A 20,774-nucleotide genomic window follows, 5' to 3' on the forward strand; every position below is an offset into this window, starting at 1 on the left:
TCTCAGGACTCGTCAACGTTGAAGAAAACTTGGACTTTCGAGTTCAAACTGCGTAGGTAATAAAACGGAAAACAAACATGAAATATAATAAATAAAACAAACATTGCGCATTGCCTCCTAAAACTCGTTAACGTTGAGAAAAACTTGAAAAAAAAAACGCTGCGAATTGTCTTTCATAACTCAACGTCAACGTTGAAAAAATCTTGGACTTTCGTGTTCAAACTACGTAGGAAATAAAACGGAAGACATCGAATGCAGAAATAAAACAAACGTTGAGAATAACCTTTAAGAATTCGTTTACATGGAAAGGAGAAAAAAAAGTTATCGTGGAATTACCTAGAAAATAAGTCATTTAAAAAAGACCTACCCTACTAGCAAAGTAACATTCTAAAAAGGAAAATAAAATTAAGGGAAAAAAATTGTGACGTAAAAATATTAAAGATTATTGTGTTTAAGTTCTCTTACAATAGTACACGTAGCTAGCTAACTGATCATCACACCGCTTCTCCGCAGGGGTAGGCAGAGAGAGAGGAACGACACACTATTGCATACATTCTGTCTTTGCACACATTCTTCGCCTCCTCCATATATGCATCTCCTCATACAAATCCACCGATTATTCCGACACCTGACCTTTCGATTATTTTAAATACATGATAACGCCAAGTTTCCTCCTTTCCTTCTTTCCCTGCTTCTATTCCTATTCGTCTGCGTCTCATATATTTACTACCCGTACTTTCCTCACTCGCTCCATACTCTTGGCATATCATATATTAATTAATTATTTATTTTTAATTAAAACCCTTATCCGCACCCCAATGGTGCATAGGGCATTGTGTCATATAAACGCAGTGTTATCTTGATCGTTTACATATGAAGGAAAGGTGATCAGCCCTCCGCTTCCGGTACAAGTCCATGGTAATATTGAATAAATATTACAGTGAAAAAATCACTTATATTTTATTTTACCCCCTTGGGAATCGAACCCGGGACCTCCAGAACGGTAGCCGAGCGTGCTGACCATTACACTACGGAGGCGGACAACATATATACTAATATATACTATATACATATTTACTAATTATTAATGAGAGTGCTTTTGTATTTTTATATATCAATAACATATTTATAATTTATTTAAACGAATAAGAAAATAATTTTGTAGGCCGGATAAAACTATCTAATACATACACATACTACAAAAAGCATAATAAACAAACGCGTATTTGTACACTTGAATACCATAAATTTTCCATCCATACATTAGTAAATAAAATCTACTCAATAATTTTACGGTGTGCTAATTAGCGAGGCAATTTATATAAATTTATTGTAGAAATGTGTAATATATTCATTTGAAGAGGTAAACTTTGATATTATGGCAGTCACGATGCGCCGGTAGGTGAAGTAATCATCATCTGGAAAATATTCCAGACTTAATGATTCCACATTCTTTGCAGATCAATATTATGTATTTATTAATATACGCACACGTAAAAACAAAAGTGATGCTGTGGAAAAAAGCAGACTGAATGAACTAACATTCACAACATTTTGAATGTGTTCACAAAATCTGGATTATCTCCAATTACAGGAGTTATTTTCATACTATTTTTGACATGTCATCAAAGATGAAGAAGAATATGGAAGTCTGGGCATTTACGGGGCTGACGACCGTCATAGGCTGGTTTAAGTGATCACTTTACACACGTGTAACGTTCACCAATTCTACCCATTATTGACAACCACACTATTCAAATTTTTGACCTCACATACTAATAGAAGAGTTTCTGCTTAATAAAAAGCTTCTTTTCATCTCACCAATAGATATCTCTAGTGAAGTTATAATGATTCAAGAACAATGTTTCGAAATTGGTTCATATATTTAGAACTTCCAAGAAGTCACAGTCACTTAATATACAAATGTGGGCTGAAAACAAATAAAGGTTTATTTTTTTTAAGATGGGAGTTTTGAATTTATTATTTACCTTGCTTATTATGTACAAGGTTCATACATTCATAAATGGATTTTTGTTTCATTGAACTACAAAATATGTTTTATTTTAATCTGTGTTGAGAACTGGAGGGATAATCTAGTGTGGACCAATCAGGAACATCTCAGAATTTACTCATTGCTGGGAGGAAACCACGTAAAGATCCTCCGGAGAAGCCGGACTGTTGACTGTCGTCATCAGGCCTTCCGTTCCTAAGAAGAGGGTTCGGTATTTTGTCTCGTAGCTTGGTTAATGGTTCACATTTTTTATCACCCAACGCAATTAACCAATGACCTTTACAATTTTTTTCATATATGATACCGCCTCCCGTGAGAATTCACTATGATATATAACGAATTAACAAAAATATTAAGGTTAAGTATAAAAGTATGAATTAAGTATAAAAGTTTAAAAATAAATATAAGGGATTTTTTCACTCTAATATTTATTCAATATAACCTTGGACTGGTACCTGAAGTGGAAGGCTGATCACCTTTCCTTTGTCTGTTAACTATCAAGATGACACTGCGTTTATATGATGAAGTGCCCTATGCACCATCGGGTGCGGATAACGGTTTGAAGAAGAAGAATATTAAAGTAAAAAGGAAATATTCATTAATAAAATAGTAAAAATGCTCACACGCGTCTTTATTTTAAATTAATTGTTGTTTTACAGTGGATGTTGGATAATGGCGCCATCTAGTGATAACTTGACGAACCACGACTAGGTGATTTATAACTCGGGCGGACAGTAAATTGCCGTGAAGGGGTCTGCAAGAAAACGCCGCGAAATCCGCACTGACAAGATGGTTTACGTCTCCGATATGATGAAGTGATTTTTAATGAGATGTATAAATCAAGATTATTATGCTTAAATTATTGCGTGGCCTTAAACAGAAAATTTATATACTTTTCGGCGGGGTTGATATATATTATACGAAGGCATGTTTCAGTCAAAAATAATTGTTTTAAGTTGTTACTCATAAACTGTTACTCAATCGAAGCCTATACCCTTTTACCCCGAATGTTAAAATATTACAACAGATTACTAGAAATTCTGCATCATTTTATATTTTATAAAATGTCTTTTTGTTACGCTAGGTTGTTTCCTTATAACTATTTCCAACAACGCATGTATTTTATAAAAACATTTTTAATTCAATTAATAAATATTTTAGGCATCTAAATTACATTTGTTTCTGTATAATTAGTACAAGTATTAACGATACTATAATGTCTGAAAATAAGTATAAATTTTGTTTATTTTTTGTGTGTTTTTAATTAAAGTTTTACTTGGTAAATACCACTATTTGTAAAAATGTATTGTGACACGAGTTTCGATGCATTCTGCATCATTTTAAAACACCGTATGTGAAGCCAAGTCTAATTTTTAGAGTTGTATCCTTGGGACGTTAGAGGATAAAGAGAGAATAAGAGCTATTTCTTATTTTTACATAAGTATTTATATTTTTTATCAGTGGGAACATACATAATAGGCAGGAGGCCTAAGTCATTTTTAATATTTTTTGTAGTTAAGTATAAAAAAGTATAAAATACAATGCATTAATTACAGTTCAAGAAATGCGCTGGATTTTTTATATTCATTTTACATTATTTCCTAAAAAATGTCCTTACTATGTGAAACTCTTCACGAATCGTAATATCACGTTGTTATAATACTTTTTCTAATAAACAATCATATGCTACTATTAAATTACAAAAAAGCTGCAGAAAACTAATTATGAGAAATAATTTAATTTACAAGTAATTTATGAGTAAAGTTTTATTTCACTGGCCATTGAAATATCGCTCACTCCTTTCAAGAACGTCATAAATCAAAAAACTTGATTTTTCAGGAGAACGTTTTCAAAGTTTAAAAATATAACATAATGTATTAAAAATAAATATCAAGCCACTTATAGAACTTTTTATTGTGCAACACATCTTTTTAGGTAAAACATGAAGGTTTTTGTGCATTTGAAAAATATTTAATATATTTTAAAAAATAATTAAACAATACCTTTTCTTCAAAATGCAAAAACAACATTTTCTGCACTGTAGTGGGTAAATATTAAGTTTAAAATATGCCACTTTTTCTGGGATATAGTACATTTTCTGGGCATTCCGAAAACATGCACAACTGAAAATTGACGATTTTTGATTTATGACGTTCTTGAAAGGAGTGAGCGATATATTACCGACATTAGGATGAAATATTATTCAGAATATATTAACTTTGGTAATTGCAACTCCGGTGTGAATAATAGTATTGGATATAATATTATTCAGTTGTTACCATAATGTTATTAAAGACCGTGTCGTTTAATATTCATGACATAATTTGTTATCGGAATAAAATGAATATAATTCATATACATATTTGTTCAATAATTCGTGCGGCAAGTGCGCAATGACCTAGTTTGATAAATTGGATTAATAAAATACCCAAATTAAGGGTTATAATCGGGAAAACTTGTTACGTGGTTTTAATTTCCATAATTCTGAACTTTATTCAAACTATTGTAAATTACTAAAATTATTTTTAATTAGCTGAAAATAATGAAAATACATTGGTGAAATTCATGTACTTTTTTTTAAACAATTGATACTAATAGATTTATATTATCCACCGACATTTCGTGATGGAATTGCATTTTAATATATTATTAGATTAAAACCAATATTTTTGGCTTTTCCACTTTATTTTTATTTGACCAGCGACCGGGTTTCGTCGTTACCGACATCATCAGACTGGTGGGAGGCTATACAAATTGTTATGTTATATATAAAACAAGGCAGGAGTTGATAACCATGATTTGATATAGGAGTTGATAACCATGATTTGATATAGGAGTTGATAACCATGATTTGATATAGGAGTTGATAACCATGATATCAAATCATGGTTATCAACTCCTGCCTTGTTTTATATATAACATAACAATTTGTATAGCCTCCCACCAGTCTGATGATGTCGGTAACGACGAAACCCGGTCGCTGGTCAAATAAAAACAAAGTGGAAAAGTTAAAAATATTGGTTTCAATCTAATAATAAATTGATACTAACATAGTAAAAAAGGTACGTAATGATTCTTTTGTGTATACTCGAATGTGTTTGAGTTTTCACAAATATTTATTTTAAAATATGCTTATCTTTTATGTTTAAATTAAATATGAAAAAATAATGCAGTTTACGAAAAAGCGACATGAATTTCGATATGTAAATAAAAGTAAGAATTACATAACACATGCAAACAACTCGACATTTAACGAATAACAAGTTCTTTAGTTTTGTTTATATAACGAAACTCGTGTCGCTTAACCTTACACTGCAATATTTTATGTATTTAAAAAAAAAATCTTTAAAAACATTTGAGCAAATTTGACGAGAATTGGTGACGCGTCAAAAATAAATACAGTAAATAAAAACAGGTTTTTAATAAAAACCTGAAAAAACAGCATGTTTTCTTTGATAAATATCTTTGTAAAAAAGCTTGTAATTTAAATTACATAATAAAAATTACATTCATAATGTTTTTCGTTTGTTTTCAAACTCCACCCCTTAACTAACCCCCTCTCTGTAACTTACCCCTCTCCTTATTTATAGAACAGTTTTTTATTTTATATTTTAGTTATTATTCAGACCTGACGATGGAAGTTTAGCTTCCGAAACTAGTAGGTATGAATAAACTCAAGTGGTATAAAAACAAGTGTTTCCTTAACATGTTATAAAAATAATTAATTAAAGGAAAATAATTTTCGTCATATTATCTGTCTTCTATGCTTTCTAATAAAGTTGCATTGATATGAATATTAAATAATTATTTCAATGCAGATGATGAAGTACATTCTGGTAAGAATGTGATTCCATACTTTTTTATATCAATAAAATCATGATAAAATATTTTTTTGAGGCGAATGTAGTTGGAATAGGAGCAGAGGAAAAACCTCCATGAAATGTAGAAACCTTGATGAAATGTATTCTACAACTAAATAGGATGAAAACGCTACGGTTTAAGTCAAATAAACTATGTGATATACACTTATTTTTAAATGTCCAAACTCCGATTTCAGTTTTCAGCTCTCATTTTTTCATTAAAAGTTTTTTCATAAAAGTCTGTGGTACTAATCTTTTCTTAAAACTGGAAACAAGAACTTGATTTTTTTCATCGTTTTAAAATAAACGCCCAGCGATAATATCCACATTAAGTTTTGTTATCATATAAATAAATATACTATTCTGCAAAGCGCAATACTCTTAAAAGATCGAAGACACAGGGTGTAATTACATAAATAACGGAAGTTAATTTAGTGTGCTTACTATATACATTCAAAACATAAACAAAAAAAAAACAAAAAAATACGTAATGATAGAGGTACGATATTGGAGAAAGGTAGGCAATAAAAGAGCAGTTAGTAAATACTATTAACGATAAAACAAATAAAGGCACAACCTCAAATTTTCAAACAAAAAAAAATCCCTTAAATAAATCAAATAACTGTAGCATGTGGAGTCATAGGGGCGGTTTTGAGTAAAGTGTGCTAAAGGGAGAAATGAAAACTTGCCCCTATTGTCGAAGGTAAAAAAAATAGTGCAAGATGTTTTATTATTATTATTTTTTAAGTCTGGTTAACAAATTTGTATTTTTACGATTGGAGGCGACACGCTGAGTTCGATAACCATTAGTCATCGGAGGAATTCAACTTTTTATTCGTCTGCGGAATCAATGTATCGGAAAGAAGGGGCCAGACCGAAAATCTATTAATAATATAAATTCGTTATATCCTACGTACCCTAAACAAGGGAGATAAATTAAATTATATTTATTGCATTAGGCAGAGGTCAAATTAACGCTGGAATGTGAAAGGAGCCAGGCTTGAACGTTGAAGCCTATTGAACCGATACGAATTATAGCTTCTGGAATGTTATCACGGTGGAAGTGTATCCAGCGATTAAACCAAAAGCTGTGGACTATCAAAAAACACTTTGTAGGTACTAGTACTCTTGTTTTCTTGTTGTTGCTTTAATTATTATAGGAATTCTTTTAGACTGGACATGTCGCTCACACCTTTCAAGAACGTCATAAATCAAAAAACTTGATTTTCAGGAGAACGTTTTTAAAGTTTAATAATATAATACAATGTATTAAAAATAAATAAATATCAAGCCACGTTTTGAAATTTTTACTGTGCAACAACAGATCTTTTTAGGGAAAACCTGAAGGTTTTTTCTCCATTTGAAAAATATTTAGTATATTTAAAAAAATATTAAACAATACCTTTTCTTTAAAATGAGAAAACAACACTTTCTGCCCTGTACCGGGTAAATATTAAGTTAAAAATATGCCTCTTTTGCTGGGATAAAGTGCGTTATCTGGGCATTCCGAAAACATGCACAACTGAAAATTGACGATTTTTTTTATTTATGACGTTCTTGAAAGGAGTGAGCGATGTGGCAGTAACAGAATTTGGTGTTACGATTGCCAGCGAGCTGACCGAACATCTCTGGTATTATTTATTAATTAATTATTAATTGTGTTTTAAAGTAAACCAATAAGAAACAATGGTATTTATCACGTAAAACGCGTATAAAAAATGGATAGATCTTACCACAAAGTGACTACCGAATTAATTAATAAAAAAAAGCCTGATTATGTATTTCACCTACCCCTTAGCCAAGCTGTTTTGTGTGTGTGTGTGTGTGTGTGTTTATATATATATATATATATATATATATATATATATATATATATATATATATATATATATATATATATATATATATATATATATATATATATATATATATATATATATATATATATATATATATATATATATATATATATATATATATATATATATATATATATATATTATTTTTTATTTTTTATATACATTTATACATATATATCTACATTTATTAATTCATGTATCTTAACTTCTTGTTCATAAAAATAAAACATGTAGGTACATTGGAGAGCTAATGGCTAGAAACGATATCTTCCAACCAACAAAAAAAACGCGTATAAAAAATGGATAGATCTTACCACAAAGTGACTACCGAATTAATTAATAAAAAAAAGCCTGATTATGTATTTCACCTACCCCTTAGCCAAGCTGTTTTGTGTGTGTGTGTGTGTGTGTGTTTATATATATATATATATATATATATATATATATATATATATATATATATATATATATATATATATATATATATATATATATATATATATATATATATATATATATATATATATATATATATATATATATATATATATATATATATATATATATATATATATATATATATATATATATATATATATATATATATATTATTTTTTATTTTTTATATACATTTATACATATATATCTACATTTATTAATTCATGTATCTTAACTTCTTGTTCATAAAAATAAAACATGTAGGTACATTGGAGAGCTAATGGCTAGAAACGATATCTTCCAACCAACAAAAAACAGACTAGTAATACTGGTAAAAGTTTGAAGCTTATGAAAATGTTTGATATTAAAGGACAGATAGTTATAACTTTACTATTTTATATAATTGGATAGAATTAAATCTCTGCAATACGTTAATGTACATGACTATATAAACAACGGTAAAGCAGTTCAAATGCATCTTAAAGAATCACCGGCTTACACTTAAAATATGCGATGAAATGGATCGTCAAAACAAAAACCAAGAAAAAAAGGCATCGGCGTTAAAAACTGCAACGCCTAAAATATATTAACAAGGCAGGCATCACAAAGTGTGATAGCCTCCTCAAATTCTTCTCCGCTCATTTTGCACGCTGGTGTTTTTTGAACACGAAAATAATTCAATATCAAAACGGAGATCGCGCCCAACGAGGGTTTGACGTGCATGAGAATAAATGTTATTAAATAAAATCACTTAACATTAATGCAAATCAAATGTGGGCCGAGATTCGGATTGAAAATAAACAAGACGCACCGCACCACACACTCATCCCTCTTCCGAGAGGGATGGATGACATTTGTGACAAAACTTGACGCGAACAAGATAGTGTTTATATTTCAATTTGGTAGTCGCCTCCTGTTGCGGTCACAGTATTATTTTGTCAGGAGCAAAAAGGACCTGAGGGTGATAATTAATGATTTGTAAGACAGATTGGCTGTAAGGACAGATTTAATAAAATAAATTATTCGATAATATAATACAATAATTCATTTAATTTTACATCTCGATTTCAAGGAGAAAATCTACATGTTGTTAATAAAATAACTAATCAGATCATAAGCTACATGCAAATAATCAAATAACGTTTTCAGGCGGGCCTAAAGTATAATATATAACTTTAATCCAAGATTCGGACCTTACAAACAAATGAAAAGAGTTTTTGTTTATTGTGGATGAGTATTATTGTTGAACAAAAAACTAGACAAATAAAGGTAAAGTCATAAATAATAAAGAAACTTTAGAAATACATAAAAATTTGAATTCAGATAAAACAATAATTAATAATTAACCGTTAATTAATAATAATTAACCGTTTCAAAATACGTCACCATTATTATCAATGTTTCCTTTTACAAAAAATGTTGTTCCTTAACTCCCCTACCTATATTTATTAACCTTTATATACACCAAAATATATTTTTATTCGTTAGTTTTAATTTGTACCAGTAGATGAAAACAATTGTCGTTTTCGAAACTAGTCGTAACAAAAAATAAAACTCAATGAAGTGGATTATTCAAGTGTTTAATTTTTAATAAAATAAACTAGACAAAAATATCGAAATCATTTCAAAAATTTCAATTTCGAAGTCCACAACCGTGATACACGATTTACACCCAACGAAGGTTTGATAGTCCCAAAAATTAACAATAAATATGGGAGTCGAACACTGCAATATATCGTTCCGAACATTTTTAATTTGTTGCTGACGGATGTTAGAAGTCAAAATAAAATATGGAACAAAGGTAAAATAAAGGAATGGGTGAATGATCAAGAATTAATTTTATGAAAATTGTAAAATGTATATATTCCAAAATTTTCTCTCTTTTTTGTGTGTATATTAGGGTTAAATGGTTAAAAATAACATATATATATATAGAACTTCCAAGAATTTGAGTAGTGTGGTTGAAAATAATGGGTAGAATTGGTAAATGTTACACGTGTGTAAAGTGATCACTTAAACCAGCCTATGACGGTCGTAAGCCCCGTAAATGCCCAGACTTCCATATTCTTCTTCATCTTTTATGAGATATCAAAAAATAATATGGTTAAAAATAATACAAAATGTATTAAAAAAGGACTCCACCGACAAGACACACAAGGTGGCTTGGTGGATCTCTGCAAAACAATTTTTTAATATGTTTAAAATTGCGATTTAAATAAATGTATACAATTTATGTCAATAAACAAATTTAAAAAAATGCTTAGTCTTCCCCATTTTTAACATCGATAGGCGTTCTATTTTAATGAAAATTATTCAATAATATTGATACGAGTACAATAATTAAATGTTAAGTCACGTTTTCAAGCTGAAAAAAACTGGCATGTTGTAAATGAAATAACTGGTCAAATTATAAGCTACAGAAAATATAAAATTTTTTGACATGCCAATTTTTTTTACTGAGATATCAAAAAAGTTTTTTTTATTCATTGCATTTTGAGTGTGTCCAAATCTTTGTGAGCAAAAAGATTTGTGAATAACGATTTGCATAAACTGAAAATAGTGTGACACTTAATTCAATTAAAATCTAACCCTTATCCGCACCCCAATGGTGCATATGGCACTGCATTATACAAACAGTGTTATCTTGATCGTTAACACACGAAGGTAAGGTGATCAGCCCTCCGCTTCAGGTACCAGTCAAGGGTAATATTGAATACATATTTGAGTGAAAAAATAACTTATATTCATTTGACCACCCCTTGGAATCGAACCCGGGAGCTCCAGAACGGTAGCCGAGCGTGCTGACCATTACACTACGGAGGCGGAGGTGACACTTAAGCTAATTATTAATGTATTTAACAATACTTTGGACTGGTATACGAAGCGCATGACTGATCGCCTTGCCTTCATATGATAAACGATGCAATTGACATTCCAACAATTTGATACAGTGCCCTACGCACTATTTGGTGTGGAAGTTTCAGTAATAGTAGTAGTACATTTTTTTGTTAATTACTTAAAACGCTTATGGTGCAAAGGGCACTGCATCGAATTAACGCAGTGTTATCTTGATCATTACTTACATGAAGGCAAGGTGATCACTCCTGCGCTTTGTTAATAGTAATATCTTATTTCTATTTTTAATTGTCCTTAGTATTAATATTTGTATGAAAATACAAGGCTGCAAATTCGGCGATGGTTACCTGCGGTTCTCAACACGCGGCGCGCGGTGGCGGGGTCCTCCGGCGCCCCGGGGCGCGCAGTGCGCGGAGATGGCCGAGCTCGCCGCAGGGCGCCCTGGGCCGTCAGGCGGGCGGCAAACGGTGCTCGCCTAAGCGCTAACGCAAATACCAACACCATTTGCATAATATTTCATTTCGTCTACGGGATCGCCGACAAGGGGTGTCAGGACGCGGACGAGCCTGAGATTATTATTGTTTTGCGTTTGTGTTGGTGTTTATAGTTTAATCAACGATTGAGAAACGTCGTATCTATTGGACATTTACTTATACTTCTTAACTAACTAACTATTACGCCGCTTCCCCGCAGGGGTAGGCAGAGAGAATAGAACGCCACACCACTCACTCTGTCATTGCAAACATTCTTCGCCTCTTCTAAATTCATGCATCTCCTCATACATACCCGACGATTATTACGACTCCTGACCCAGCCGCTTCACAAGTATTGATACATTGTTTCATTAATTGGAATAGGATAATGCACAATGATCAAAAATTATGAATTATTTAACTGTTTCAGTGCTCACAATTTTTATTTATTTAAGTTTTACTACTTAAATACCACTATTCCTTAAAATCTACTGTGATACGTGTGGAATGCATTGAAATGCATTCCGCATCATTTTCAAACGTATACGGGATGCATCAAAACACGATCACAATAGATTTGAAAAAATAGTGGTATTTACTAAGAAAATAAATTAAAAATGGATAGATATCGCCACAAAATGACTGACAAATCAATTAATGAAAAAACTGATAGTTTTCATTATATGTATGCTGAAATTGCAGAAGACTTTTTATTAATTTTAGATAAATTATTTCCTTAGGAGGGAAATATGTTTGATGGTATGTAGATGACACAGTTAAGAAACTCATGGTGATGAACATTGCTGCCATATGGAAAAAGAAATGGAGGAGGAATATTTGTAATTCTACTAGCTTGTGTAAGTTGTAAATTGCTAGTTTTAACGAAAAGGGGAGCAAATTTAAACAATTAATAAATTCAATTATTCGCAATTTCCAAATACAAAGATGTTTGTAGTACTTTCATTATAATGCCAAGTTTAAAAGTGGTAAAAAATGTAGGTTTTATAAATGGATAATCAAAATATTAAATTCAGTAATATAGTCAGAAGGATAGATAGATATTAATAATCGATTATAAACATTTAAAAGAAAAACAACGATAAAATTGTGGTTTATGAAATTTTCCGAAAGTAAACGATCATAATATTTTAATAAATCGCGTTTAACAAGTATAAATAAGTGGATACGTAAATCATGTTTCGTTTAAAAAGCGTAATAAGAAAAAATAATTTTTAATTAACGTATTACCGCATCATTTTTAAACAGAATGCATCGAAACACGTGTCACAGTAGATTTTAAGAAAAAGTGGTATTTACTAAGTAATACATTAATTGGATTGATTTTACCACAAAGTGACTGCCGAATTAATTAATGAAAGAAAATATAACACTCAAATCATCTAACCTAAACTATTTTGATATTTTATAAAACAGAGTATTTCAGTTAAGAGTTACACTTATGTTATATGGAATATAATTCTGAGTTACTAAATATAAGGGAAGATTCTCGGGTCTCATAGCAGCAGGTAAATTCGATTCAGGAATATGATTTACGTTTCATTGTTACGGCGAGAGTAATGTATGATAATAATACGTTCTGTATCTGTCGATCCTAATAAAACATCTATATTATTGATATTGCGAATTGAGAATGTGGGATATTCACATACGTAGACGTAAGTAACTGCGAAACTAGCAAAAGGAGTTAAAATAATAATTTAACAAGTTCATAATACTAATACTTAAAAATGTGAAATGTCGCTCACTCCTTTCAAGAACGTCATAAATAAAAAATCGTCAATTTTCAGTTGTGCATGTTTTCGGAATGCCCAGAAAATGTACTATATCCCAGCAAAAGCTGCATATTTTTAACTTAATATTTACCCGCTACAGGGCAGAAAGTGTTGTTTTTGCATTTTGAAGAAAAGATATTGTTTAATTATTTTTTTAAATATAATAAATATTTTTCAAATGGAGAAAAAACCTTCAGGTTTTCAAGATCTGTTGCACAGTAAAAACTCGCTTGATATTTATTTTTAATACATTGTATTATATTTTTAAACTTTAAAAACGTTCTCCTGAAAAATCAAGTTTTTTTTATTTATGACGTTCTTGAAAGGAGTGAGCGATGTGTGAAATTCATATTAAAATAAAATTTGGACGAGCCAGATAAAATAAAAATAATGTGGGAAAAAGGACAATTTCTAGAAATATTGTATTCTATTGAAAGTCAATATAAAAAAAATACAATTAAATATTTTTAAATTATGAATTTGTCTGTATCAATATTGGTAGGTATTGGGTTCTGGAACATCGTATAACAAAACAGAATTATTATAAAACAGGTGAATTCTTATAATTTTCATTTCTTTTTCATATATTAAGAGGATCATTCAATAAAATAAATTTATATCGTTATAAATTAAGTACGTTTAGTATTTTATAAGGTTTAATATTTATTTAGATTTTTTTGGTGGAACTGTCCTTTATATTGTATAATAAAAAAACAAATTTTATTTTATTTGACCAGTGACCGGGTTTCGATGTTACCGACATCACCAATCTGATTATATCGGTAACGACGAAACCCGGGGATTCGTTAAGTTTAATAAAATCGAAAAAAAACTACATAGTAGTGGTTCTACTATATTGAAAATTTAAAATTTAATTAATTCATTTCTTGAATTAACAAAAAACTTATGAATATATGTACCTACCCAGAACAGAACTTAAATTCTGTATTTTAATTATATATATTTTTTAATTGTACATTGTAGGTAAGTTGTGGGTAACATCAAAAATTCGTTCAAAAACGTAAGGTTTATAGCATATAGCACCATAAGTTTACCCAGAAAACGCAAAGAAATCCGATAAATTGAAAGCTCCCATGAAATTGGAATAAACGCAATAATGCTGATGAAGAAATTATAATTGAATTACTCGGTCAACTACTGAACCCTTCAATAATAATGTTGAAAATTCAAACAAAACGACCTTTAAAGTGCTGGGTGTTCTCGTGATAATCGGCGTAATTTAAAGGATGCGTTTAACACATTCATACCCGAAGTACTATTGTCATACAAAAAATGCCATTTCGGGTAAATGACTAATTTATAATCATACTAATGTAAAAACAGCAATACGGATTTCAAATGGCTATTTTCGATCATTATGTATGTTTTTCATTCTTCTTCTATTTCTAACCCTTATCTGCACCCAATGGTGCATAGGACACTGCATCGTATTGACGCAGGGTTATCTTAATCGTTACTTACATGAAGGCCAGGTGATCACTCCTGCGCTTCAGGGACCAGTCCAGGGTAATATCAAATAAATACAAGAGCATAAAATAACGAATATTTGTTTAAAACTTCTCATAGGAATCGAATCCGAGACCTCCAGCACGGTACCTTAACACGCTAACCATTACATCACAGAGACAGACTCATTTTCACCATGTTTAAAACTAAGGAGATGCGCTTATTTGACGATTTAACCACGTAGATTTAAACAGATCACAGTCCTGTACTATTCATTTGTGATAGTTAAAACAGTGCCGGTTTAGAGAAAAATCGTTTCCTACAAAAAAATCAAAAGAAGGTGTTCAGTAAATTATATCACCCGGCCTTAAGAGGTTGAGGCTTTGTGAGATATTTTTGTGAATTATAAAGATGGAAAAGGGCGTGCGAAACAGAATTAAATTCTGGATGAACACAAGCCGCAGTGCTCGAATTACTATCATCATCCCAAAGCGTTTCGTAATAGTTGTAATCACAGAGCGACCTTTCATTAGGACCCCTTGCCGGCAGACCGGGTCACGCCAAGTAGGTACACGCCGTAAAGGGTGAGTGTTATGAATAATGAACTTGCATCAGCGTGCCACGTAATGAAGATATTTATATATAACTTTGAAAATATGTATAAATTAAAATATAATACTTCTATGAGAATTAAAAATAATTATAAGTTTGAGAAATACCTGATTTACTTATGGCCCAATTCTAAAAACAAACTAAATGACTGATTTTCAGCATTACGCATTCTTTCAAATTCCATGACCTGTAACTCCGTTGTCAGCGTTGTATTTTAAATTTCATTGATTGATTCAGTAGTCACTTTGAGGTAATTAATATGTATCCATGATTAATTTATATTTTACTTAGTAAATACCACTATTTCCCAAAATCTATGATATTTTGATGCATTCCTCAACTTTTTTTAAATGTAGCAGAATACATCAAAATACGTATCATAAAATTCTAAAAAAATATATAATAATAATAATAATAATAAACCCTTATCCGCACTCCAATGGTGCATAGGGCACTGCGTCATATAAACGCAGTGTTATCTTGATCGTTTACACATGAAGGAAAGGTGATCAGCCCTCCGCTTCAAGTACCAGTCCAGGGTAGTATTGAATAAATATTACAGTGAAAAAATCACTCATATTTATTCTTGCCCCCCCTGGGAATCGAACCCGGGTCCTCCAGAAAGGTAGCCGAGCGTGCTGACCATTACACTACGGAGGCGGAAAAAATACCGGGCAATTTATTTTACAAAATACTATTGGTCAGGAATCGAAAAAGGGTAAATAAACAGAAGGACATATCATATATGATCACACCAGTACACAATATAAGGGTTTTAACGTATTCTTTTACGATTTATAACGCCAAAACCTAACATTTTCACCATTTAAATAAATTATAATAAAATGGACGCATAAAAACATATTTCGGCAACAGAATTGTATATACGAATGTAAATTACGAAATATTTCAAATAAAAAAATAGAACGTGTTTTCTTTTTTTTTAAAGGAAGAAAACATGTGACTACAGTCTATTAAAAAATTAGCGTAAAATAAGAAAATCTTAAAATAAGATATTGTGTTTTGATAATGATTTTGTAACCACATAAATAAAATATAAAACATTTCGTAATCAAAGTGTATATATACGAATGTAAATTACAAAAGATTATACAAATTATTACTGACAAATAGTAATAAAGTATGAATTTCATTTAAAAAATAAAATACCAGAAAATATGTGACAACATACAATGAAATGAAAATTTGGCGTAGAAAATAAGAAGCCGTTTTTTGATAATGATTTTGTAACAAAAAAAACATATTTCGTAAACAGAATTGTATATATGAATGTAAATTACAAAAGATTATACAAATCATTATTGACAAATAATAATAAAGTACGTATCTCATAAAAAAAACAGTAAAATATCAGAAGCATTCCGAAATAATATCCCATATAATAGAACTAACACGACCCGATATTTATGTTCCTTCATCGGACATACGTTTACCTTATATAGGAATACGTAGGCAGACGTAACGCAAAGAATTCTTAGATCTACGATATTTATTGAAATTTGAATAAAAGAGATAATAATAATTATTATACGATATATTGTTATTAACTGCCTTGAATGTGAGGAATATTATCGGGTGTCGATATCAGAATCATTAACATTCTGTTCTAAGTCTTCACATGGCACACATCACGCGAACCAAATGAATTTTTAAACGCATTTTTCTATGTCATCCTTCTGCTTTTATCTTAATCTACCATCACAATGGTAGTTCGAGACTTTAATTACCGTTAAAATCGCTTTAAACCAAATTACTATTTAAACATTTGGACCGAATTCATTAAAATGTCACACCCACGACCGAATGTGATGCAATGTTGTAGGTACGTTGTCAATCGTTATATAAATTAAGTGGGATATTATTACTCTCATTTAAAGTATTTACCATATTAGTGAAAATATATTTTAAACATGTTTTATAAATAGTCTTAGTATTGAGAGTTTTAGATTTCAACGAATAAATTTCAAGACTTATTAGATATCGCTCACTCCTTTCAACAACGTCATAAATCAAAAAACTTGATTTTTCAGGAGATCGTTTTTAAAGTTTAAAAATATAATAATATGTATTAAAAATAAATATCAAGCCACTTATTGAACTTTTTACTGTGCAACAGATCTTTTTAGGTAAAACCTGAAGGTTTTTTCTCTATTTGAAAAATATTTAGTATATTAAAAAAAAATAATAACACAATACCTTTTCTTCAAAATGCAAAAACAACACTTTCTGCCCTGTAGCGGTTAATATAAAGTTAAAAATATGCCACTATTGCTGGGATATAGTACATTTTCTGGGCATTCCGAAAACATACACAACCGAAAATTGACGATTTTTGATATATGACGTTGTTGAAAGGAGTGAGCGATATCTTAATAGAGACGAAGCATTATTTAATACGAAAGGAATAGGAATGTCCACGCATTCAAAAGACCAACGATTTGGTATTGGCCGGTTTATGTGATCATTTCATACGTTAACCATTCTGTCGATTATTAAATTTAAATATGCCTTAATATTTCAAAATTGTATATACATACATATATAACCTATATGAACAATAGGAAACGCTTTTTAGTTGGAACTGAGAGATGGAATTGCCACATATTGGGAACTTAGTAAATTAAATACCTTTCCCTTATGACATTTGATTTCGATTTTTTCCATCTATTATAAGATGCCTGAAATATTAAAAAAAACATATATACAGGTGGGTCCCATAATCGAACGTATTCCTTTGAAGGGGTGTTAGGCCAGCTTATGACTCACCAAAAAATGAAAATATGACCTCATTAAAAGTGCTTTAGTTTTCGAGATATTTCCAAATGTTATGAACATTTTTTAAAAATAACTTGCCAGGTTAGCGTGACATATATTTTTTCAGGGTGAAGAATCAAAGTTATCTAAAGATTTATTTTAAAATCATTGACCGGGCATTAATATATTTACAGCAGCAATGGCTAAAATGTTACGGGTCGCATATCCGTACACGTACTGGCTTGTGTCACATGGATACTGCTAATGTAATACATGGGTATTTTTAAAAAAGATAGTTAATTTTACAAAGGTAAAATTAATTTAAAAAAGCACACATCACTCACTCCTTTCAGGAACGTCATAAATCAAAAATCGTCAATTTTCAGTTGCGCATGTTTTCGGAATGCCCAGAAAATTTACTATATCCCAGGAAAATCATATTTTTAACTTAATATAACCCGCTACAGGGTAGAAAGAGTTGTTTTTGCATTTTGAAGAAAAGGTATTGCTTTATTATTTTTATAAATATACTAAATATTTTTCAAATGGAAAAAAACCTTCAGGTTTTACCTAAAAAGATCTGTTGCACGGTAAAAAGTTTAATAAGTGGCTTGATATTTATTTTTAAACTTTAAAAACGTTCTCCTGAAAAATCAAGTTTTTTGATTTATGACGTTCTTGTAAGGAGTGAGCGACATGATTTCAAGCTAGTAGGATCTTATGTAAACAGTTCATCGCAAGTATTGGACGATTTCGAGCTAGTAGGATCGTTTAAAAATATTTTCATTGCAAGTATTGGACGCGTGACTTGAACGGATATATTCGGCATTTAAAATGAGCATTGGAAAGAGCAGATAATGAATACACCGTGTAGAACGCAAGCGTAATATATTTACCCATTAATTTGATTGAAATGTTAATTCGGAAATCAGTTGGGAGTGCTACCAATTCGGCTGGCCGCTGTGGCGGTCCCCAGAACACACGTCGGACAAGAGACACATGTTGGAAGAGACATGGACCATTAACTGCAGCATCGGTTTGGTTGTTCCCGTCTCAATGGCACTAGATTATGTTAAAACGCGTTTTCTAGTCGTTAGGTTCATTTGTAAATCACACTGGTGTAAGGTACAAGCCTCGAGATCAAGTACTTGCAAGTATTATTCACTAGCTGACTTCGCTTTTTTTATATATTTTTTTGGTGAATTATTATTACCCAGTGAAAAGATGTTTCTGTCAGTGACAGGCATTATTTTTATTTACAAAAAAAATTAGAATAACAATTTCATAGTTCAAATGCGTTAAGTTTTATCATTTTAGAAATTATGACCGCAATTCTAGAATTAGGTTCAGAAAGAAGGGTGGATACTTAGGTGGGTAGACGGACTTCGCTTAATAGAGAGTGTTCATTAAATAAATGAAAAGTTTAAATATGAGAGCTAAAATATGAGCTGAAAGTCTGCTGCAAATAAGTCTAATAAGCTTAAGGGTATGCAACCCTGAGTGATTTAGGCATTCCTACGATTCTACTTTTATTATATTTTCTTTCACATGAGCGCACTTACACCATTTGCACCAGATCAAACATATTCTACTCATAATATGATAAAAATATTATTTCATCAGTTTTATAAGACACTCCTTATCATTCATCACTCACTTTGTGTAATACTATTTAAAAACACTATTTCGTCACTACCGGTTTCGGAACCATTCCATTATCAGGTCAAATGTATACCCTACAAAAGTTTTATAGTGCCTTTTTCGTATACCTACTGGCGATGTCATCACGATCACGATCGAGTTGATAACGCGTCGAATAGATGCGATGCCTTATGCACCATATGGGCGCAGATTGAGGCCAGAAAGACTTAAAATAGTGCTTTTCGTGAAATTGCATAAAATAACGAAAAATTATATTTTTAAAATATATTTTTCATTAATATGAGGTCAAGGGATTTTGCATCCTTTATATCACTGCGACCAAATTAGGTCTACTGTGATCTTCCTCTGTATCATAGCTAACTCTCAAGACCTACATGAGTCATGTAACTCACGACCTGTCTTGGTGGTAAGAGCTTCACCTTCTCGGAGTTCAGTAGTGGTCCTCCAAGGAAGTGACTTCGTTTGCGAGCGAGCGCGTAACAGTTATAAAGAATGTTAATTGGTGTTTCGTTATCCTCCATACAAAATCTGCAGACGGGGAGTCATGTAGTCCAATTTATATCCAAAATATCAAAAATGTACATAGCTAATTATTTTTCAATAAATAAACCAATTTATTCATCCGGGTAATAAAACGTTTTGTCTATGGAATCATTTTTAACGTTATCGTTAAATTTTATACATATTTTTTTCAATAATGAATAAATTGTGACCAATCGATTCATTCCATAATTTATTAATACCGTAACCGTGAACTTTCTTCGCTTCGTTATAAAAAAAATAGGCATTGAATTTTCTCGGCCATTCGTCGCCTACGATACACATGTCCCCCGCCCACATATCGCAATAAAACGATTGATTCAAAACAAAAGTGCCATCTGAAGAATTAAAAATTTAGAATAATTCTATACCAGCACTATCGCAATCGGCATTTAACCACCCGTTAGGCGCACTGCCAATGTGACGTG

At 30.9% G+C, this 20,774-nt stretch overlaps 1 protein-coding gene and 1 long non-coding RNA gene across 2 annotated transcripts in view; one reads left to right on the forward strand and one right to left on the reverse strand.

Annotated features, from left to right (window-relative positions):
* The window catches only part of LOC148304460 (uncharacterized), a 364,266-nt gene extending 360,548 nt beyond the window's left edge, over positions 1-3,718 (forward strand). Inside the window, exon 4 of the long non-coding RNA XR_015838341.1 lies at positions 2,671-3,718. This is a non-coding gene — a long non-coding RNA (uncharacterized LOC148304460). The remainder of the gene's footprint in view (positions 1-2,670) is intronic.
* Positions 1-20,774, reverse strand: part of LOC148304464 (RNA/RNP complex-1-interacting phosphatase homolog) — a 92,173-nt gene that overhangs the window by 18,844 nt on the left and 52,555 nt on the right. The gene's annotated exons all lie outside the window — the stretch shown is intronic.

This window comes from Brachycentrus maculatus, unplaced genomic scaffold, assembly GCF_059751285.1.
Source record: "Brachycentrus maculatus isolate JH-2025_06_01 unplaced genomic scaffold, ASM5975128v1 h1tg000315l, whole genome shotgun sequence".
Taxonomy (NCBI): domain Eukaryota; kingdom Metazoa; phylum Arthropoda; class Insecta; order Trichoptera; family Brachycentridae; genus Brachycentrus; species Brachycentrus maculatus.